Consider the following 21,488-nt stretch of genomic DNA (forward strand, 5'->3'; position numbering starts at 1 on the left):
TCACCGTTAGCAATGGTTTAGAAAAAATATACAAACATATTTTTGTCATTAAGTTATTATGGAATTATATTTTTTTTTTTTTTTATTTTAAGCAGAATATTTATAACTGTCATGTCATTTCTTATATATTTTGAATGAACAATACTATACTATCAGGATAAATGTAAGATGTACAAAAAATATATCTGCGAACATCAACTAAATCCACTTTTCTCTTCTCATTTCAATGGTATAAAATTATTATCATGATAAGTAAAAAAGAAAGAAGGGCTTTTGTTGCTTTAGAATTTGTAAATCTTATTATCTTATTATGTTACCCCCCCCCCCGCCCCAATGACATAAACAATGTCACGGTTGGCTGTTTACATTTAATCAATAAATCAATGTTCAATATATTCATAGGTAGTAAAAAAGGACGAAGCTAAATAAATATTATATATGTTATCTATTTAGTTATGATTGTAAGAGATTCACTGTTTTTGGGGTGTGGGGTGGGGAGTGGAGGGATGGGTGTTATTGGCCGGGAAGCCATTTCACTATATACCTTATATTTCTTCTGTATTTTGTAAATATGTTATTTCGGCCACGATAATGTGATGACATACATGTTCGTATTTTACTTGACTATGACATAAACTAATTTGGTAAAAAAAACTGAATAACTAAAGTAAACCAGCGAGTAAATTACATTTAGGCCATCTTAGTCAGTCAATATCTTAACTTCGTTCACATAGTTAACTCAATGACCCTTATTTCCCTTCCTTCCCCTTCCCCCATCACCACATCACCCCCACACACAGACACCGATCCTACTTCCGCCCCCAGAAAAAAGTACCTTCCTGTGTAAAATGTGCACTGATTATTATGTTGTTGTTTTTTTTTCTGCACGAGGAATGTAAGCAATGCTATGTAACGCTGAAGGAATGATCGAGGTATAAAATGCACGCTACTCGAGATTATTTTAGCAATATTAGAGGGTTTACAAAGGCATCTGTGGTAATCTTTAACTGGAATCAACAGAGGTACAACACGAAGCATGTTACTCTTGTAGATATGTTGCCAAACAAGTTTTCTATTTCTAATAACCAATTTGTTTTTCGTTACTATTGTCGCAAATACTTTAGACGCGCATGCTATGAACTGTTTATGTATATAGAAAGTGAATTATTTTAGAAGAATTTCATGTCTTACATAAATAGGAAATATTGAATCATTTCTTTCACCATAGATGAACAAGAACGATCAATGGCCAGTTTAAACTATGTAACCTTTTTCTGATTTTTTAGAACTATATTAAGGTATACCTTTCTTTAATTTCAAGTTTGACATGGTTTGAATATATAAGTATTCGAATTCGTGAGAAAAATCTTTTTTAACATCAAGAAAATTCGTGGGGAAAAGTCGTTTTATAATCAAAAGATTAGAAAATGTAAAAGGTCTTTTTATAATCAAGACAATTCGTGGAAAGTCTTTTTAAAATAATACAAAAAAAAAAACATTTTTTTATTTTTTGTATGCAAAAATAAAATGTTGGGTGTAAGATTGTGTCTTTTATTATATATTTATAATGAAGTATTTAGAAATATTGATCAAGTAAAATGCCTATTTTCAGTTTTCACTGCAGTGAAACATATTTTTCTGTAATTTCACTGAGGTCTTGCTAGACTACTTTCTTCTAAAATCAGCTAATTCATAAAATTTAAAGGACAGTTTTTTAAATTGTAGTGTCAAAAGAGAGAAAATTTTAATATATATAATAAACAGAAAATTCAATTTGTTTCCCTATAAATACAGATTTTATTTATTTTCATCTTCTGTTTTGAAAAAAATCATATTTTACTCGTAGCTATCGCCACTCATGAAATAATAATTTTTGTACCACTCGATGAAAATATCCCCTTATTATTTGTGTATTTTTTTTCTATATAAAATATCAAAGTTGTACTTCAATTTAATCTTTATTGAGAACGGTGACTGGGGGGGGGGGGGCACCAATGTTGTCAATAAGGTTTTAATTAATGATAATAATTTTTGCATACGGTGCAGGATGAGACTATTTTGAAGTTATATGTCTTAATTTTTTTCAGGGAACATTTGTATATTATAATGACGTACACGTGTTATAATGACAACCCACTCAACCCCCAGATGTGACACGTTATTGTTTAAATACACACTCCACTATGACATGGGGTGGTTTAATACACGATGCAGTGAGCCACGTGTTGCATGACCAGTTGACACGTGAAGTCAAAGAATAGGTTAATGATCTTAAACTCTCGTTTTATATTTTTGTGGGTGCAACTTTTAAATGTTTCTTCATTTTAATACATTTGAATTAATTTAATATAAGCTGGTCATCTGCCAATTATGAATGATTTTGTCCCAATTATTGTAAGTTATTTTAAAAGTCTTAAAGATATGGTAACGGAATCAATTATATGTTTCTCTATATCAGTCTAAATTTAAAAAAAAATGAAAAACACCAACTAACACACTCCCATTTCAAAAAGCAATATCATTTAGAAAAAAACAACATATGTACAGCATGCTTCTATTTAAAAAATAAAATAAAGTATATCTAGGCTGAAGTTAAAATATATAATTTTGTTATTTCCATGTATCACATCACATTATGTTTAAAATTTAGATAGAAATAAATGTTAATAGTTTTCAAAGACCTTTTATATGTTTTGTAATTACAAGTTTTGATACTGTACCTCTATAATTGTTATAACAAAAGTTGTTTAAGTTGGTATAGAACAACAATAATCGTTGAAATAGAGCCGTTATTTGGCACACATTTTTAGTATTTATCAGTTATTTATATTTTTAATTTTTTTTTTTAATAAAACTCTACCCTGGCTCTATGTAACCTATACGATATATAATTTATGGTAGAGTTCATATGTTGTATTAAACTTTGATCGATGTTTTCAATGTTATTGTATAGGAAAAAAAGTACTTTTTTATTTGTACCTATAGTAGCGTACTACAGTATTCGTATTCCATCACCAACTGTTGATAATCGATCTCATTAATTAACTAGATAAGTATCGCTCGTAGCTACCTCGATCACACCAGAAGTTACAACCGGCACGCGTCACGTGGTCACACATTCCCACGGTCTGCTACCAATAAAATATTACGTCATCAATATAATACATACTGATTAATCCATCATGACTGCTATGTCGTGCTGACCACTTGGTCAGTTTAGATCACTTTAGATAAACAGAGCATGTTGATTCTATGTATTAACAGAGGTGCATAACACCTTGGGAACTAGGGTTGTTTAGATACAAAAAGAAGCGTTTTTTTTTTTTTTTCGTTTTGAAAAATATTCTTGTCTCATTTCAATTGACATTGCGTGGAATTAAATTTTACCACTTTCTTCATAATTATTCGGAGACATAACTCTAAGCTTCTGAGTGTGATTAGACGCTTATTAAATTTTAAATAGACAATATATAGCATGTGTAAAATTACGTAAATTCATCCTGTTTCAATATAACAAAATGTTGATATTTGTCTTTAAATAGAATGTTTTTTGTGTTACATGTATATGATTATATAATACGTAAGTTAAATAATGATGAAGGAAAAGGTATCGACGATAACTTATATTATTAAGTTGCCCGCTCGTTCCTGAAATAATTGACAGATTATATTTCGACGGTAGATCCGGAAACTTGCCATATTTCCTTATTTTTTTCTAGACAAGAACAAAATTACAAGTTATAACCAGCTTTCAAATGTGACTCAACTTAATCCTAACTGTAAATTATGATACCTTTAATGAAACAGTCTACAAAACACTTTGTAACCAACGTTACCATTTAAATTAAATTAAATTTAAATTATATACGGTCAGACAGAAATTAAAGACGAAAACACAAAAAATTATCTTTTGATATGCGGTTACTATTATAGTTTCAAATGCTAAATATAGAAAGTTATTATCTCGTGCTTCGTAAGTTCCCAAGTAGTCTAGTGATTAGGATTCCGCGCTCTCACCGCGGCGGCCGTGTTCGATTCCCCGCTTGGGAATTGTTTTAGAGTTTCTGGAATAGAAAATATCTAATCCTTCAATATCTTAATTTATTTTTCAATCATAATAAAATTGTATACATGTAATAATTAAGTTATTATTGTACCCTATGAATATACTATATTTCCTTCTATCTAGACCTTGTACCCTATGAATATACTATATTTCCTTCTATCTAGACCTGAAAATTCCTCTCGTTAACTTGATTTCAAAATTATGTGCATGTAAATGATATAGTATTTGGATTTTGTCAGAAAACAAAAAACATTGTAGAACTTTTTTCAGGATATTGTTGAACTGATATGATGTAACTGGTGAACCATGAATATATCAATGAAACATTGTTTGTTTGAAAAGAAAGAAAATGATAAAATACGTGATTTTTTTATATATTAGTTTAGATTAATAGATACATAACATGGGTAAAATTAAATAAATAATTGATACCCTCTTTATCAAGATAACATATATCTTGCACATTATCTTAATATTATATTAACATGTAAACATATCAGACAGTGAATTCCACTTTATGTCTCAGAAATACTAACATTTTTATTTCACAAATACTTTTAAACTTTTTTGTATCTTGTCACAGTTTCCCAAAACATACACATTTGTCATATAAATTAACTATCTTTGCTTCTCGCTTTGTTGGCATTTTGTATAATTATAGTGAATTAGTATTTAGTATAGAAGTCAAAATAATACTATGTTTACATTTTGCTACTTTTACGGCACATTACTGCACATTCAGCGCTACTTTTTCGGCTGTTAAACATTTAACATACTCTAAATCTATTAATTAAACATTATTAAATACATAAGACATTTCTTAATAATTTAATAAATATAGATTTCTTGGGCATAATAATATACACTTGTTGCTAATGCAAAACAACAAGTTGCAACTTGCATTCAAATGTGACTTAACTTAATCGTAACAGTAATTTATGATGCCTTTAATGACACACTCTACGAAACATTTTGTAATCAATGTTATCATTTTAACCTTTTAGGTGAGACGAGAAATAAAGACAAAAAGTAAATAAATAATGTTTTTTTTTTCTATGTGATTACTATCATAGTAGAAATAGTTATTAAATACGGTTAGTATCCCGTATTTTCCCATGTGAACGTAAGTTCCCAAGTGGTCTTGTGGTTAGGATTCCGCGCTCTCACCGCGGCGGCCGGGGTTCGATTCCCCGCTTGGGAAGATATTTTTTAAGTTCTTGGAATAGAAAATGCTTAATATTTTGATACATTTATCAATAACATTTTATCATTTGTATTCTATGGATATATATCTTACCTATCAGCAACAGACTTTAGAATGCCTCGTGATAACTAGGATGCCATTTTAAAGTTTTGAAATAATGTACATGTAACTGATATATTATAAAGAAGTGGGCTTTCGTCATTCACAAGTGTATAAATTTAGAGGGAATTGTGGAGGAGAGAATTTCTCCTGGAAAAAAACAAGGCACATCATGTTAAAGAAATATTATCTTTTATTAAGATATCATATATCTTGCACATTTCATTAAAATGATAAAAACTTGAAAACTGAAGTTGAATATCCGAACATACCACTTTCAATACGAAAGTTGAATTATGTAATGAATTTTTATTTGATTACATATACTTCATCTCATGTATTCAAAGCATGCGAATATGATTCAAGAAAATTAATGTAAAAATGATAAAGGTTTAAAAAAAATCAAACTGAATCTGGTATCGGATTAATAAAAGTAAATAACCCTTGAGCAAGGTTAAAGGGGACTTCGAGGGGACGCACTGGTTATGGCGCATTTGGTTGGATTCCCGTTAGTGACTTAAATTGAGTGGAGTATTTTTATATGGAAAAAACTATCTAGCTAATGTATGGCTATAAGCTGTCAACTCATTCTTGAACTTATTAGATTATTCCGAAAACTTGCCATATTACATTAACAATTTTGCTCAAATGTGACTCAACTTAATCCTAACTGTAATTTATGATGCCTTTAATGAAACACTCTACGATACATTTCGTAATCAATGCTATCATTTTAATCTTTTAAGGTGAGACGGGAAATAAAGACAAAAAGTAAGTAAATAATGAATATTTTCAATGCGATTACTATCATAGAAGAAATAGTTATTTGATATAGTTAGTATGTCGCTCATTGTAAGTTCCCAAGTGGTCTAGTGGTTAGGATTCCGCGCTCTCACCGCGGCGGCCGGGGTTCGATTCCCCGCTTGGGAAGTTATTTTTACATTTCTTAGAAAAATAGAAAATAATAATGCAATCCATCAATATTTTATACATTTATCAAACATTTCAAAATTGTTATTATTGATTATTTATTTTAAATGAACTCAAGAAATTAAAAAAAAAAAAACTTAAAATGCCTCGCGATAACTTTGATACAATTTTTAAAAACTTGTTTGTTTAAAATTTATGAATTATTTAAAAGGAAGAAAAACAGTTTTTTGTTGTCGTTGTTTTTGTTGTTGGATATAATTGCCTACATAATTTTTATAATAAATAACGTCCATTCATTATGTTGAATACATGTAATAAAAATTTGACAACTAAAAGGAAGAAATTTTAAAGTAAACTATAGAATATAAGAGATGCCGAATTTCAACTTAATTAAGTCATGATATAAATGTACACCGTTTATTTATTTTATTCACCTTGTGTTTCAGTATTACAAGATGTTAATATCTATCATTTTAAAAAAATATCTCATGTTGTTAGGTTATAAAAGTTCAACGAAAGTTCAACAATGAAATAAACTATCTTTTAAAATGTAATTCGTTTCATTTATTTTAAGAATTTTGTTCCCACGTGTAGTTAGTGATGGACATTAAGAAATCAAAAATGAATCTGGATATAGGTATGGGAGTAATAAAATTTAAACTAGCCCTGCAAGGTCACGGGGGAACTTCGTGGTTCAGCTGTTCTGCTTAATGATTGAGAATCAACACCCATGGTGCTTACCACTCTGATGCAACTTCCGCTGGTGACTTAATTTATTTTTTTTAATAATAAAAATAACTTCTAGCTAGTTACTGAACGATTAGTTGTTTTACTAAGTTACACGTTCATTTCTCTCAGCAGTAAACCCGAAAACTTGCCATATTATTAAACCTAACAACTTTGATCTATTAATGTTTATACTATACCAAACACATTAAAGTTACGGGTGTATGTCCTGTTACAGCTTGCGGTAATAAATGTGACATTAATCTTACCTAAAGGTCGTAAAATGTTATTTATGATGTCATTTATGAAGCACCGTAGCAATAGTTTCCATTTAAATCATGAAATTATAAAAAGCTCAGACAAAAGCAAATAGATATTTCACTGATAATATTACTGTCGTAGTTTCAGAGATATAAAAATAGTTATTATATATAGTAAGAAGTTGCCAACATGTATAAGTTCCCAAGTGGTCTAGTGGTTAGGATTCCGCGCTCTCACCGCGGCGGCCGGGGTTCGATTCCCCGCTTGGGAAGAAATTTTTTTTTATAAAAAAATTCTGGTATAAAGAAATTCTAATCCTTCAATATTTTGTTTAAATTTATCAAACATTATATTGTTCTATAATAGTAACTGATTAATGTTCGGTATTTTTTTGTTAGTTTCCATAATCAATTACAATTAACCTATGGATTTTAATGATAGTAATACATAGTTATCAATTCTTTAATGCATAATTACGGCCCGATGGCCTTGTGGTAAATAAGGCGGAATTGCAAAGCCTTCCAAGAAAATATTGAAGAAGGTAATCGGAATTTTTCGTTGATGGAATATACGTTATATAGCATGTAATTTAAAATGGATTATCATGATCATAACATATTATGAACATGTTACATTAATTTCTCTCAAACTAATTAAATAAAGACATACCCAACAGTTGTGTTAACAATCAAAATAAATGTTTCAAGGCAACGGCTACTCTGAAATAGAATTATTTTTAAAGACGAAAATTATTGTAATTTAATGTTTTTATGAACCGGTATTTACGTATACATGTATAGATCTAAATGTATGTTGAAAATAAACGATGTCATATCTTAAAGGATATATGTGTGCACCTGTTTATAAAATGTTTAGGCATACTTAACTAAACCCTTTTAGATTGTATTAAAGGACGCTACCTAAGTCACGTGTACTACCTGTTAAAAGAAATTCGCGGGTAGTTAAACACGTTTAATCATGTTATGTTAGCAAAACAAGTGTTTAAAACACTAATATTCTCACGAAATGAAATATTTTATAGTTATATTATATAACACTGTTATTTTACATAAAAGGGGGAAAAGTAATCATCATTTTCCTTCATACGTATTATTTTTTCTATACCCATTTTATATTCATATTACAAATGTATTTGTATAACATTGATCATATGGTACATCAAGTTCCCAAGTGGTCTAGTGGTTAGGATTCCGCGCTCTCACCGCGGCGGCCGGGGTTCGATTCCCCGCTTGGGAAGATATTTTTTTAAATGTGTATTGCTTTGCTGATTTCTTATGATCATAAAGTATAAATGTTCCTTATTTATTTATATCTAGTTTTACAGACCACTTTTATTTTAACCTCCCGCACTAACTTACAACAGGCACCACAGGTTCCTTCTGAAGTCGAAATACTCCATACATGTATTATGTTACCAGATTGTTATTTTCAAATTGTTATATCGTTTTTGTTGCTGTTTTTTTCTGAGGGGGGGGGGGGTCGGGTTTGTTATATCATTTTATCATTATCATAAGAATTTATTAATTTACCTTTTATTTATTTTCATTTCGAAAGAAATTAATCCACACTAAGATTGAATACGTGTAAGTGAAGGTACCGAAACTATTTACTGTATTAAAGATATATTTCATACGCTTTCGAGGCCCATTATGCCCAAGAAAAGGTTGCATTCTCTAATTATCAAAAGCTTTCTGTATTTGGGTTAAAAAGTTACTCATCGAACAATTACCTGAACCATCTTCTTAGTACAATTATAGTTGTCCAGTATTTTGTATGGAACTTAAAATACTACTTTGTTTACATTTTGCTTCTTGAATTTAGATTATATCACATTCAACACGAGAAGTATCTCACATGCTCTTAACATCCGAAAACAAAGTGATCCCTCGTTAGCAGTAATCACAACAAAATTACAAGAGAATTACAGAATCGGTTTCATTGAGTCTGTACATGAGGGATAATGAATACGTGAAATATCCCTCACGCCCCCACCACCGGCTAAAACCATTATTTAAAAAAAAAAACTGGTACTCGTGTAAAACTTGCCCGTTACACAGAAAGAAGTAATAATTAATACGTTTCCGAGACATAGTGTCCCTTTTATTTACGTACTATATGAGCATATTCTTGTATATTCTTCTAATTTTGTTTTTATTTTGAATTAATTCGAAATTTTGAACCATAATAATGAATGGTTGAATGCTATAAGTGATATGCAATTTGTTTAAAATGAATACTACTCTTCATATGTGTATTTATTATTTTTATGCAAAACAGAGAATGAACTTTTTAAAGGCTCATTATGTCCCAGAAATGAACATCTTTTTTTAAAATCTGTGACCGAAGAACGTGAAATTATTTTTCATAAAAGTAGCATAATGTAAAGACAGCAGTATTTTGACAACTTTACTGTATTATACTAGCGAAATGTTAACACTATTAATAATCACAGATCGGGTATATTAATTTATTGTATGAAAATCGCAAACACGTGTTGTTTAACAACACATCGTAAAACAACGTGGTACATGGTACAGTATCTACACGGGGTGATCTACATGTATATTTTCAATCTGAACTTTGCGGCGTAAATAGTTAACTAGGACATGCAGGCCGGTCTGTATACACTTTTTTCCAGAAAGGTGACAAAATAAATGTAATTTTCTGCATGCAACTTCTAATAACCCCCCCCCCCCCCCTGAATATATTTGCTGTACATAAAAGTCGCCAACACCCCGTCCCACCCATCAGACAATCCAGAGCAATGTAATAAATCTGCTTGCACACAGACCTCCTTTCCTCTCCATACCCCTTAAGAATTTGACCTACACACAAGCTTTGTCGCTATCCAGTTTTTTAAGAATAAAAGAAAACAACAAAAACAACAAATGGACCAAAGTTAAGAAGTCTGTTTATACAGAATTGCAATTTTATTAAAACAGTGCAAAACTAGACGTGTTACTAAAGTCCATAAGTCAACAAAATACACGCTTTCAATTTGCATTAAGTAAACTGTGCATATCATGGTAAAAGTTTAAAACGAAAAAAAAATTAGCCGACTTCATTGCAACAGTTATTCGAATATCAAAATTCAAGTTTTATTTCCAACAAGTAAAGGCGATAAGCAAAACGTTATCTCTTTTTGTGGTTTTAATAACCTGTTGATGAGGAATTTTTAGTATGTGCATTAATATTTTCTTAATCATAAAGCTATTTGATATTGCCCATCGGCCAAATTCCATCTCACAATTTTACTCATACTCTATAAATAGAACTCAAATATCTATGCCATCATTCTGTGAGCATGAATGTAAGTCTGGAAATGCCGAATCTATTTTTATAACTACAAAGAATGTTTACTGAGAACTGACTGGTAGTCGCATTGACAAGTATGGTAACGCGCGCGTGCGCTGGTAGATAGACTGGCTCTACTGCTTTACAGAAGAAAGCGAATTTAGACTGGCGAAATAATAGTTAATATAAAGTATACATACAAAATGCAAAAGAAAAATTCTAATTTTAGAATTCTACATGTATAATATAATGATTATAGACTTATACTTGTAGATAAAATAAGTAGGTAAAAGCGTCCTGATATCTTCTACCAAAACTCAACAAAAACAAAAAAACAAAAAAAAAACAGTTCAATCATTAATAAACATATTCAAAAAAAAACGACAACTGTTTAGTGAAGCCACTAAAGAACAAACGAATCTCTTAAAGTATTCTTAAGATTTGCCGCTGCTGAATCATAGTTTTAACGTTCTTCAAGAAAAAAAAATACCCGAGTTGAAAAATATACGTCGACCATTTTAGAAGGAACTCTTCTTAAGGTTCGTTAAAGAAAATATTTTCTTTCTTTTTTCAAAAGCTTCAGATTTTTGGTTCCATGTTACAATAAAAAACATCAAACAATAACAACAAGAAAATAATCTCATTCAGGCCATTTAGCTGAGACAAATTTGACAATGTGTACAGTTATAGTGATTTGGTATTTTTTATGAAAGTCAAGATTAGATATCAAATTGAATATTCAATTGCATTCTTTATAACAGATTATTTCACTTCTTAAAGCATCTTTAATTATTCACTTTTTACAGAAATAAAAGATAAATTTACTTCTGAGACTAAATGGGCCTTTAAGAGATGTCACATTATTTGCTACGATAGGATGTTTCAAGACTGTGTCACCCTTTATCACAAAAGCATCATTTGAGTACAAACAGGCAAGCTATTTGGCGAATCATCAGTGAAGCACTAATTGTGCGTGAGTGCGTGGCGAAGGCTAGTCTTAAGTTGGTTGTAAAATCATGACAGCAATAGAAATGTGAAATACAAAAATCTTTCAAAGTAAGAACGCTAGATGCTTAAAGCATTTCTTGGCATTCTTTCTGCACATGTGTTTGTTTACTTTTTGCCGAGCGTAAGCCTTTGGTGTTTTATCAGCATTGAGAGATAGTAACAAGATGACTAAACCGAGATAAGCAACAGCAAAATTAGCCCGATCCCAGACGTTGTGGGATAAGCACCTGGGTGCCCTTATGTATATGAAAAAAGTCATTTCATAAAAGCTATTGTTTATTATTACAACTGTTATGATAACGTAATTATGTTTGCAAAATGGCTACTTTTTAATGTAATTTAACCTGAAAGTATACAGAGAATTGCGAAATTGTGACAATAAGTATATAAATATATTCAAAATTGTATATATTTTTTTTGTATATCAAATTAAAGATATAAGTATTTAATTTACACAAAGTACCGAATAAACTTATTACATGTATTAGTAATATTAAAGTGAAATTATGTCTATATAAGAGTACATAGTGATTGTACAGGTGATTGTCAGAAGAAGTAAACATTTTGTCATAATTCCTTTCAATATTATAATTTACTTTAAATTTTACATGTACGATAAATAACTCACGTGACCCGAGGAAAATGTTCATAAATGTCTGTTGGAAATACAGTTCATTTTATAAAAAAGTGGGCAGATTTATATTTTATCGCACACATTTCCCAATATCAACTATTGGCCAATCACCGTTAAAACAGTCAATCTTTTGAAATATAAAGTCAATTCAGATCAACTTGATTGAGAAACAATGAACATAATGTCACTTTAAAGTTGAAGTGCCATTTTTTTTTTAATTCCACGTTTCAACAATTTGTTAAATTATTATTTGACCAAAACTTAAAAAAAGTGTAATCCATGATTAGATTTTCAATCATATTGCTAGAGCGTTCTTTAGCCAAGTGACGTACACGTGACACCACTTGTCAACGGTCCTTATAGGTTACCGTAAAAAATAAAAATACTGAAATACTGTTTATGTAGTAAATAACTTTAATGTATATGAATGAAATAATAAATGAAAAATCAATCGAATAAATAAAAAAAAACAACAACAACGATATTCACAAAAGTCACAAAAGAAATACGTGTATGTTGTCTTTCATAGTACTCCCGTAAATATCAAGTTAAATACTAAAATACTTCAGTATCACCCAAAATTAAAACACGATACTTAACCATAAGTAAATATAGAAATTATAATTTTACTAATATGATTTACACAGCCAATTATCAATTCGCGTTTCTAGCACAAACACCGAAATTAATGTACTTCAGCATAAAACAGTGACCTTATTGTTAGTACTTTCAACATAAGTATATTACTAGCTACTAGCAGCTGTTAGCATCAATGAGTAACACCACTTGTACAATAATTCCACGTGCAATAATTGATCACGAGAACAACATTTATGATGAGGTAAATTATAGAAAGGTATTTACATCTGTAAGACTGTAGTTGGAAGCAGACGATACGTTTTCTTAGAACTGGCGCGGGAAAATTCTCGAGCCAAACCAGGTCAATAGCAGTATAGGTTCAATGTGATAATTCGACGTAACTACCGTTACGGTTACAAAACATAAAAAGGTAAGAGAAAAGGAACTACAAAAGTTGATATCATATCTGCATATTCACCAATTAACCGTAAAACGTCATGTGCAATGGTGGCAGAAAGCGATAAATTCAGTGATAAGGGGGCAGGCGACCTACAAATGAACAATTTTGTAGTTAAGTGTGACCAGAAACACTATTCCATATATTAACAGGCAGATAACCATTTTCGCAGCATTATTCAAGGATATATGACATACATTGAAGAAAATAATAGTTTGCTTGCATTGCTCCTAAAGATTATGACTGACAGCAATTTATATGTACCCCTCACCCAACAATATAACACCTGAAATATTCATATGGGCCATCTTCATGAGGTGCAGGATACTCCAGAATTCACCTGACTCCTTGAAAAATATCACTTACACACTGTGAAATCAACGGCATTTTCAAAAATTTCCAACAAACTGCCGGTCATACATTTAGATTTTTCACAAAATTTATCCAAAGATTCTTACTTGTTTAGCGTCAACTGTCAAAGCTTGATTTTTAACTTTTTTACCTTCATTCGGAGAGTCACAAATGCATACAAAGCTACTAAAAGTTTCGTTTCGGGTAAAAAAAAATACAGCTCATTTCCTACACACAAACGAGAATGACAGAGAAATATCAAACGTTTTCATTACATTGAAAACACCATGTTATAAATAAATTTGACCGGGGCCATCACCCCCTAATTACATGAAGTACATTTGCTGAGACGCAGCAAGTCTAAAACGTTGAAAATGTAAAATGTTGTACAGGAATTTTAAGATTTTATTATGCTTTTTGATTTGCAAAAATCATTGTCATTTCTGTAATACCACTAATGGGTTCTTTTAGTCGGAGTGTTTTGTCATTTGGAGACGGAGCTTTACGCCACACAATGATTTCTGAAGTATGAAATAATGTTTTAGGTCATTTCACGCCCCCGTTTCACCTTTTTATCTTCCCATCGGAGCATTGGAACGGGGATTCGGAAGATTGGCAACCGGGGTAAAGACTGCATCATCTGCTTGGAGACGGTTTGCTGTTAATCTTTTTATTTTAAAACCTGGCATAGCGCTTACTCATATTATCATCTAGTGACAATTCTGTCCATTATTTTGTTATTACATATGTAGTCAAACTATCACTTTGCACCTGTATTTGTATAGATACATTATTTACACATGTTCTATAAGCTTCCTTGAAGTAGCTGTTGTAAGTACGAAAGCCTCGTATTTGACTATCATTATGTCATTAATCATGTATTGTTTATTCTGTTTTCCTGTTTTCTGAACCTTACGGAAATTAGCGGACAATATTCGGCAGTTTCCGTGAGACAGACATAAAAGGAAATGCATCTGCACACGTTCGTCTTTTGTGAAAAGAAATAACTAATTTCCTTTAATAAAACTGTTTAAATTTCTTATATAGATCATCTGGGGCTTTTAAAACAAATAGATTGGAATAAATTGGAAATCGGAGTTTTGAGCTATTTTTGCGACGTTTTCAATTTTGGGTCATTTTTTCACTACTAGAATGATCATTGTGGACAGGACGGAGTGATCAAATAATCTGAAATATTGGTCGAGACCTACATCAAATGGAACATTAAATAAATTATTTTAGGCCTCGTCATGTCAAAATACCTCAATGAAGTATGTCCTTACTTTACCTTTAAAGTGACATAATTTTTGTTCAACTTTTACATAATAAAATTTCCTAAAAACATAACAATATTTTGTAATTACGTACCATTTTAATTAAAACCGTCACATTGTCATATTACTTCGTGAAAAAAAACAACAAAAAAAACATAATTTCGTAAAAACGTAATTATTATTAATATTCAAAAAGTAAATTAAAAAACAACAGCTATATGGACACAACTTTTTAATAAAACACTAGATGGCAAGTAGTCAAAATTCGGAAATTTATCAAAAGTAAAAGGATAGACTGTAGTAAGTTGAGATAAATGTACACGCATATCTAGCTGTTTGTAATATTAAATGAATAATAAATTATTTAAATACCTATCACTATCTATCACTGTATAACCGACAAGTAAAGGGATGTAACCTCGGAAAAAAATTCTTATTCCTGAAATTCTTATATAATGTAGTAAGAGTTAACTTTCTTGACCACAATAAGAACTGTAATGACCTTGACTTCTGTATATCAATGTCTTATCAGATAGAATGATATAACGGGCTATAACAATACAAAACTATTCGATGTATTTATGTTAAAATATTTAAGCGATTTCTTTAGAAATGGGAATATTAAACTTTATTGTTGCGAGTTTACGTAAGTATTTTCTCCGTATGTTTGCGTCACATTCGTTAACGTTGAGACATTTTGACTGAAAAATTCTTACATTGTAAATCTTAAAACAAATAGAACACTGACAACGAACTCAGTATAGAATGAAATTAAGGGTAAATTAACAGATTTACCAACTTCGGCTGGATAATTTACAATTATGACTAAAATTTGACAATTCGCACAATACTGTTTGATCAAAGGCACGGAACATTTTTGTAACTAGTGAACGTTATTTTTTAATTACAAACTACATTTATTTAAAGCTTCGTTAATTTAAAAAAACGTTGTCAAATTTCGTCATAAAGACAAGTTATGTTTAAACTCTACAGGTCGTATCGAAATAATTTCAGTCCAATACCATTAATCACAACGCATTGCTCCCCCTTGCCTTCGCTACACAGACCACTGCTATCACAAGTTGCTTTTTTATCAACAGTTTGAAAGAATTAAATTCAGAAAAAAATTATTTGATTGTGAAATATTTTCTTGTATATATAATTGAATGTTAACCTTTTGACATAAGATTGCTTTAATTGGATAAGGAAATTAAAAAAAAAACAAATGTATATTTTTACGGATAATTCGGTTATGCACATAACAGGGGATTTAGCTCAATACAGGGTTGGAGCAGTACCTCTAGACGCTTGCAGAAATCATGATCACAAAATAGACAAATATCGTTTTTTTCGCTGATTTTAACATTTTTCATGCATTATCATACATAAATCAGTGTGAAAAGATGAATAAGACCTATTAAAGTTCATTCCGTTGCGGAAAAAAAACAAGATTTTGGCATTTTACGATTCAAGCGCCTTGTCCGGTACATGTATATACCGGAATACGGTATTAAGTGTGGTGCTCCAATCCTTTATTTAGTCTCACTCCATAACAGGTGGTAAAATGGAAGTAGGATGCTTTCGATCTATCTTAATTCAAACTTTTGTCTGAAATTGTATTCAGTTTGGGTTTAATTCGCTTTAACTCTAAAGTAAAAGTAACGTTTGATTTTGTCACAATTTTTCGACTAGAACAGTTTTATTTGACGTTGTTTTAGTACTATAGTGAAAAGGTAATACCTGTGCTCTATAGAGGATATTTGTTTGTTTTGCATGTAAGATTGAAATATAATTTCACTGAGTGAACACCAGACGCAATATTTTCACGAGTGGCGTAGCCACGAGTGAAAATATAATAGCTGGTGTTCACGAATGAAATATATTTCAATCTTATATGTAAAACAAATAAATTTTCTTTTTATTTCAATGCTTTTTAAGTGATTTTAAGTACTTTTTTTACTAATTTTCCCAAAAAAACTACTAAATTTTATTTAAAAAACTGGTTTGTTTTTTCACATGATCATAAAAGGGGGCAAAAATAAAAAAGGCAGAAAATCCTAGTTAAAATTTTTGCAAAAGTTTTTTCCCCTTTAAATTTTTTCTGAGGAATTTCGTTTGGGTTTTAACCCTTTTTGGGTTTTAGGGGCAAAATTTTCAAAGGGATATTCATTTTAAATTTAAAAAATTACTTTTTTATTTTAAAAAAGTATTTAACCCATTTCTAAAAAACAAAATTGGCCCCCCGAAAAAAAAATTTTTTTAAAAAAAATTAATCCCCCCTTTTTTATTTTTTTCAAAAAAAAAAAAAAAAAAAAACATCAAAAAATATTCATTTTCCAAAAACGTGAAAAATTGTTTTTGAATTTTAAAAAACCCCAAATTTTTTTAAAATTTTAAAAGGAACCCGGGAAAAAAAAAAATTTAAGGAAAAAAAAAATAGTATGAAATGCCCCCCGGGCCCAGATCAAAAAAATTGGGAAAATTTTTCCTTTGTAGAAAACCTTCCCTTAAATCTTTTTAGTTTTTCAAATACCCCCCATTTGGGTGCAAAAGTTTATAAGGGGAATTTTAAAAATTTTTTTGCCCCCAAAAATTTTTTAAAACCCCAAACCCAAAGCTCGCATTAAAAACCCGCAAGATTTGGGAAACCTCGACCTTTTTGGGGTTTTTTTCCCTTTGAGCTGGCCAACTAAAATTCCCCGGATTAGTTTTTTTCGAAATGAAATTTAAAAATCGAGGCCCCCTGTATGGGTGCTTAAACAACTTGGCACGTTAAAAAAAGGGGAAAGCTTCGGGAAAATCGGGGAAATCTTTTTTATTTTCTGAAATTTTCCCAAATATCCTCAAAAATTTCAAAAAATGATTTGTATTTCTTTTTGGAGGACTCGCCCATATGGCCCAAACCGGTGGGGGGATAAAAATTTAAAACGCCCCCCACACAGTAAAAGCAGATTAAAAATTTAAAAAAATTAAGTACAAAAAGATTTAGAAAATTTTTTAGGGTTTTGTAAAAAAAAAACCTTTTTTTACTCTTTGACATTGGGGCCCAAGTGATTTTTTGGGAAAATAACAAAATTAAGCTCATTTTGGGCCCTTCCCTTTTTGGGGCGGGAAGAAAAGCTACCCTTTTTTTGGGCAAGAAATTTTTTAGGGCTTTTATATATAGCTTTCCCTGAAATTTGAAAACCCTTTTTTCTGAAAACGCTTCTTTTTTAAATATTTCAATAAAATTAAAATTTCTGAAAAATTTTTTCAAAAAAAACACAAACACAAAATTTTTTATTTCGTCTTTAAATTAAACGCGATACGGGTTTTAGAAAATCTGGAAAACCACTTTTATCCCTCGCCCTTTAAAAATGCGCATGTCGAGTACGTCATTTTTGATGTTCAAATGACCAAAAAATACAAAAATCCCGCAAAAATTATGTATCTTTTTTTAAAAAATAATTTTAAAAAATTTTAAATTTTTAAAAAAACAAAAAAAGGGAAAATGATTTTTGTAAAGAAAATATCTGTTTAAATTTTATTGCAACAATAATATGAATGACCATTTGCCGTTTCTGGCGTTAAAATGGAAAATAAAAACACGCATACGACTAGCAATTTGAAAATGAGCTTTAAACATCTGTGTGAAAATTCATCATCGCCAAATTAAAATCTATTTTAAGCATATTAAATTTTGTGCACCAGGGGCCCATTGATCCCTTCCTCAAATAAAGGAAGAAAATCCAAATGCCAAGTTTATCTTCTACCTTTCAAATATGAAAATACATTTGTCGCAATAAATAAAGGCTGCTTAAAAGTGTAGAAAATCTTATTTTAGAACTGGTGGACCTTGACCCCAACCTGAACCATAACTCAATCCAAAAAGGAGAAGACCTTTCAATTCCATGTTCCTACCAAATATAAAAGACATCTTTCAAAAGAATAATGTTAAAACACCTTTGTAAAAATTTTTTAAAATCTTTTTTTGGCATTGGGACTTTGGCCTTTTTCCCCAAAGGGGCCCCCCCAAATTTAACCCCCAAAAGGGGAAAGGGGAAACCTCCTTGGCTTTGGTTGTTTTAAAAACAGGAAAATACAAAATCTTAAACAAAAAAAGGGTTTAAATGAGAAAAATTTGTTAAAAAAAAATTTCCCACACCAGTGCCCTTTGACACTAAAAGGACCCCTCATCCATAAAAAATACACGGCCATTAATTGAAACCCAAACCTCCCAAAGAAAATTAAAGATATCATTAAAAAAAGGTCTACCGAAATGGGTTTAAAAACCATAAAAGGTCCTATTTTCAAAGTGAAAAAAAAGGAAAAAATTTTTGAAAAATTTGGAGGGCCCCAAAAATCATGGAATTTTTGAAAGTTAGTGGGGAAAATTTAGAACCCCAAAAATATAAAAACCATTACTTAAATAAATCCAACTTGTGGGTTTTTAATTTTAATTTTTTAATTTCCATTCTCAAACTGCGGGAAAATGGCAAAAACTTTTTAAAAAATTTAGCAATAATTATGTTTTTTGCCATGATCATGTTTTTTTTGTATTGTTTAAAAAAATGTTTTTAAAAAAAATAAGCCCTTTGTTTTCCCAAAGCTTGGACGGGCCCCCCCCGTTTTTAGGCTCTTGGGAACTAAAAGGGTTAAGTTCCCTAAAGGTAAAGGCGTTTTTGCCCTTTAATCTTTGGCAGTGTTTTGTGCTTTTGCATGGCCTTTTTTAGTGATTTTACGTTTTTTTAAAATTTTTTTTCCCAATATTTTATGAAATTAAAGTCACAAAATTTTAAGCTACTAGGCTCCCCGACTCAAAAGCTGTTGGGATTGGGGAAACTTAAAGGTTGCAAAGCGGGACATCGATGGGCCTGTTGGGAAAATTTTTAAAGGCGGCCTCCCCCAAAGGGGAACTAGGCAAACTTTTAGGCTAAACAGGGCTTTTAAGGGAAATTTTTGTTAAGGTCCAGGTCGTCGGGCCAATTTAGGTTTCCCTTTCTTACGAAAAGGGGAAGACAATTTGCCTCCTCAGCAAAAAGGGCCCCATCAAAGGGGGCCACCTGGAAACCCCTGTTTTCTTTTCCTTTTTACAACAAAAAATTGTACAAAACTTTTTTACAGAAACAATGAAAATTTTTTTGCAGTTTTCAAAACAAATAGTAAAAAATTTGTTTAATTATCAATATGTATAAGATCGCTAAAAAAAAAACCCCAAAACAATATACATTTATTTACAAAAATAAAGTATTATCCCCGGGGCCCTAAATTGTAGCGCTTTCCCAAATTATAAAATTTAAATTTTCACTCGTTTTAAAATTTGGGAAGTATTCAGTTTTTAATTAAAATGATAAAAAATAAACTTGATTCAAAAAAAAAATTTACATCTTGCAAACTTTTAAGGTTAGTTTTCCCGACTTTTAACGGAAGGGGAAATTGGCGACTTTTAAAACTTTAACTTTGGCGACTTTTTAAGGGTAAAATTTGGTTTTGCAAACTTTTTAGCGGGGGTTGCAAACATTTAGCGTCAATGGGGGCGAAAAATTTTTGGCAATTTGGGGGACTTTTTAAAGCGGCGTTGGGGGACAAAAAAAGGGGGTTTTTTCCAAATTTGGGTGAACGGGGAATTTGGGCTACCCCAAGCAAAATCACTTTTGAAGGGGTTTCCCAATAACTACATTATAAATATTTCATTTTACATGTAAAAATTTTCCTTTACAATGATGTATTTATATACATTTCAGAAATTAAATATTACTATCAATTTAAACGCCCAAAAAAAATGGAATTTTCAAGAAAAACCAAAACACGAAAAGGCTTTACGTTTTTTTACATTTTACATTTTCTTTGATGTTAACTTTTAATGTATTTTTGTGACATTTTCCCAACAAAAAAATTTTTCGGTTTAAAAAAAAAAAATTTAATTTGTTTTCCCCGCTTTTCAAAAATCCTTTCGGACACTCAAAATTTGTTTTTTTAAAAAGAAGCTTTGGGCTTTAAATTCCCAAAATAAGGGAATTTGCCCCCGGGAAGGGGACCCGGGGACCTTTTTCGAAATGAAAATTCGTGTTTAATGGGTGTTCATACGCCCTTTCGGACACTGACTGGGGGGGGGGGGTTTCCCTTTAGATTTTGTTATTAATCAAACCAAAAAGATAAAAATTTTGGGGGAATTTTCAGAAATTTCACTAAAAAGGGGGCTACATTTTTAAAACAATCGTTTGCCCTTTAACTTTGATTTGTAACCTTTAAATAGGCCCAAACCCGAACAGGAACAATAAAACCCCAAACCCCGATTTTTTTTGCCTTTTTGAATTTTTTCTTCAGGGATTTTTTTGGCTTTTTTATTCTGTACTACGTTAAAACAAAACTAGTAAACTGTTTTTATTTAAAATATTTCCCCAAATTGGAAAAAATGGACAGTTCCGGGAATGAAAAAATTTAAAAAAGTCCCTTGTGGAAAATAAACCCGGTTTTAAGGTTAAAAAAATTTTTTTGATTTTAAATGTGGGTTTTTGGGGGTTTATAACATTTTAAAAAAGATAATTAGTACTAGTTTCTTTTTGTATTTTGACTTTTTTCCCGTAATCTGAAACATCTTTTAG

The 21,488-nt window shown here is 30.7% G+C and overlaps 4 non-coding genes across 4 annotated transcripts; all 4 read left to right on the plus strand.

The window, feature by feature from the left end:
- Positions 1-5,195: 5,195 nt before the first annotated feature.
- Positions 5,196-5,267, plus strand: Trnae-cuc (transfer RNA glutamic acid (anticodon CUC)). Its single transcript has one exon. It is a non-coding gene; the product is annotated as a tRNA-Glu (tRNA).
- A 960-nt stretch (positions 5,268-6,227) lies between these two features.
- On the plus strand, positions 6,228-6,299 carry Trnae-cuc (transfer RNA glutamic acid (anticodon CUC)). Its single transcript has one exon. It is a non-coding gene; the product is annotated as a tRNA-Glu (tRNA).
- Positions 6,300-7,485: 1,186 nt separating this feature from the next.
- On the plus strand, positions 7,486-7,557 carry Trnae-cuc (transfer RNA glutamic acid (anticodon CUC)). Its single transcript has one exon. It is a non-coding gene; the product is annotated as a tRNA-Glu (tRNA).
- A 914-nt stretch (positions 7,558-8,471) lies between these two features.
- On the plus strand, positions 8,472-8,543 carry Trnae-cuc (transfer RNA glutamic acid (anticodon CUC)). The gene has a single exon. It is a non-coding gene; the product is annotated as a tRNA-Glu (tRNA).
- Positions 8,544-21,488: the final 12,945 nt, after the last annotated feature.

The sequence above is a fragment of the Ruditapes philippinarum genome, unplaced genomic scaffold, assembly GCF_026571515.1.
Source record: "Ruditapes philippinarum isolate M1 unplaced genomic scaffold, ASM2657151v2 ctg5362_1_1_1_1, whole genome shotgun sequence".
Taxonomy (NCBI): Eukaryota; Metazoa; Mollusca; class Bivalvia; order Venerida; family Veneridae; genus Ruditapes; species Ruditapes philippinarum.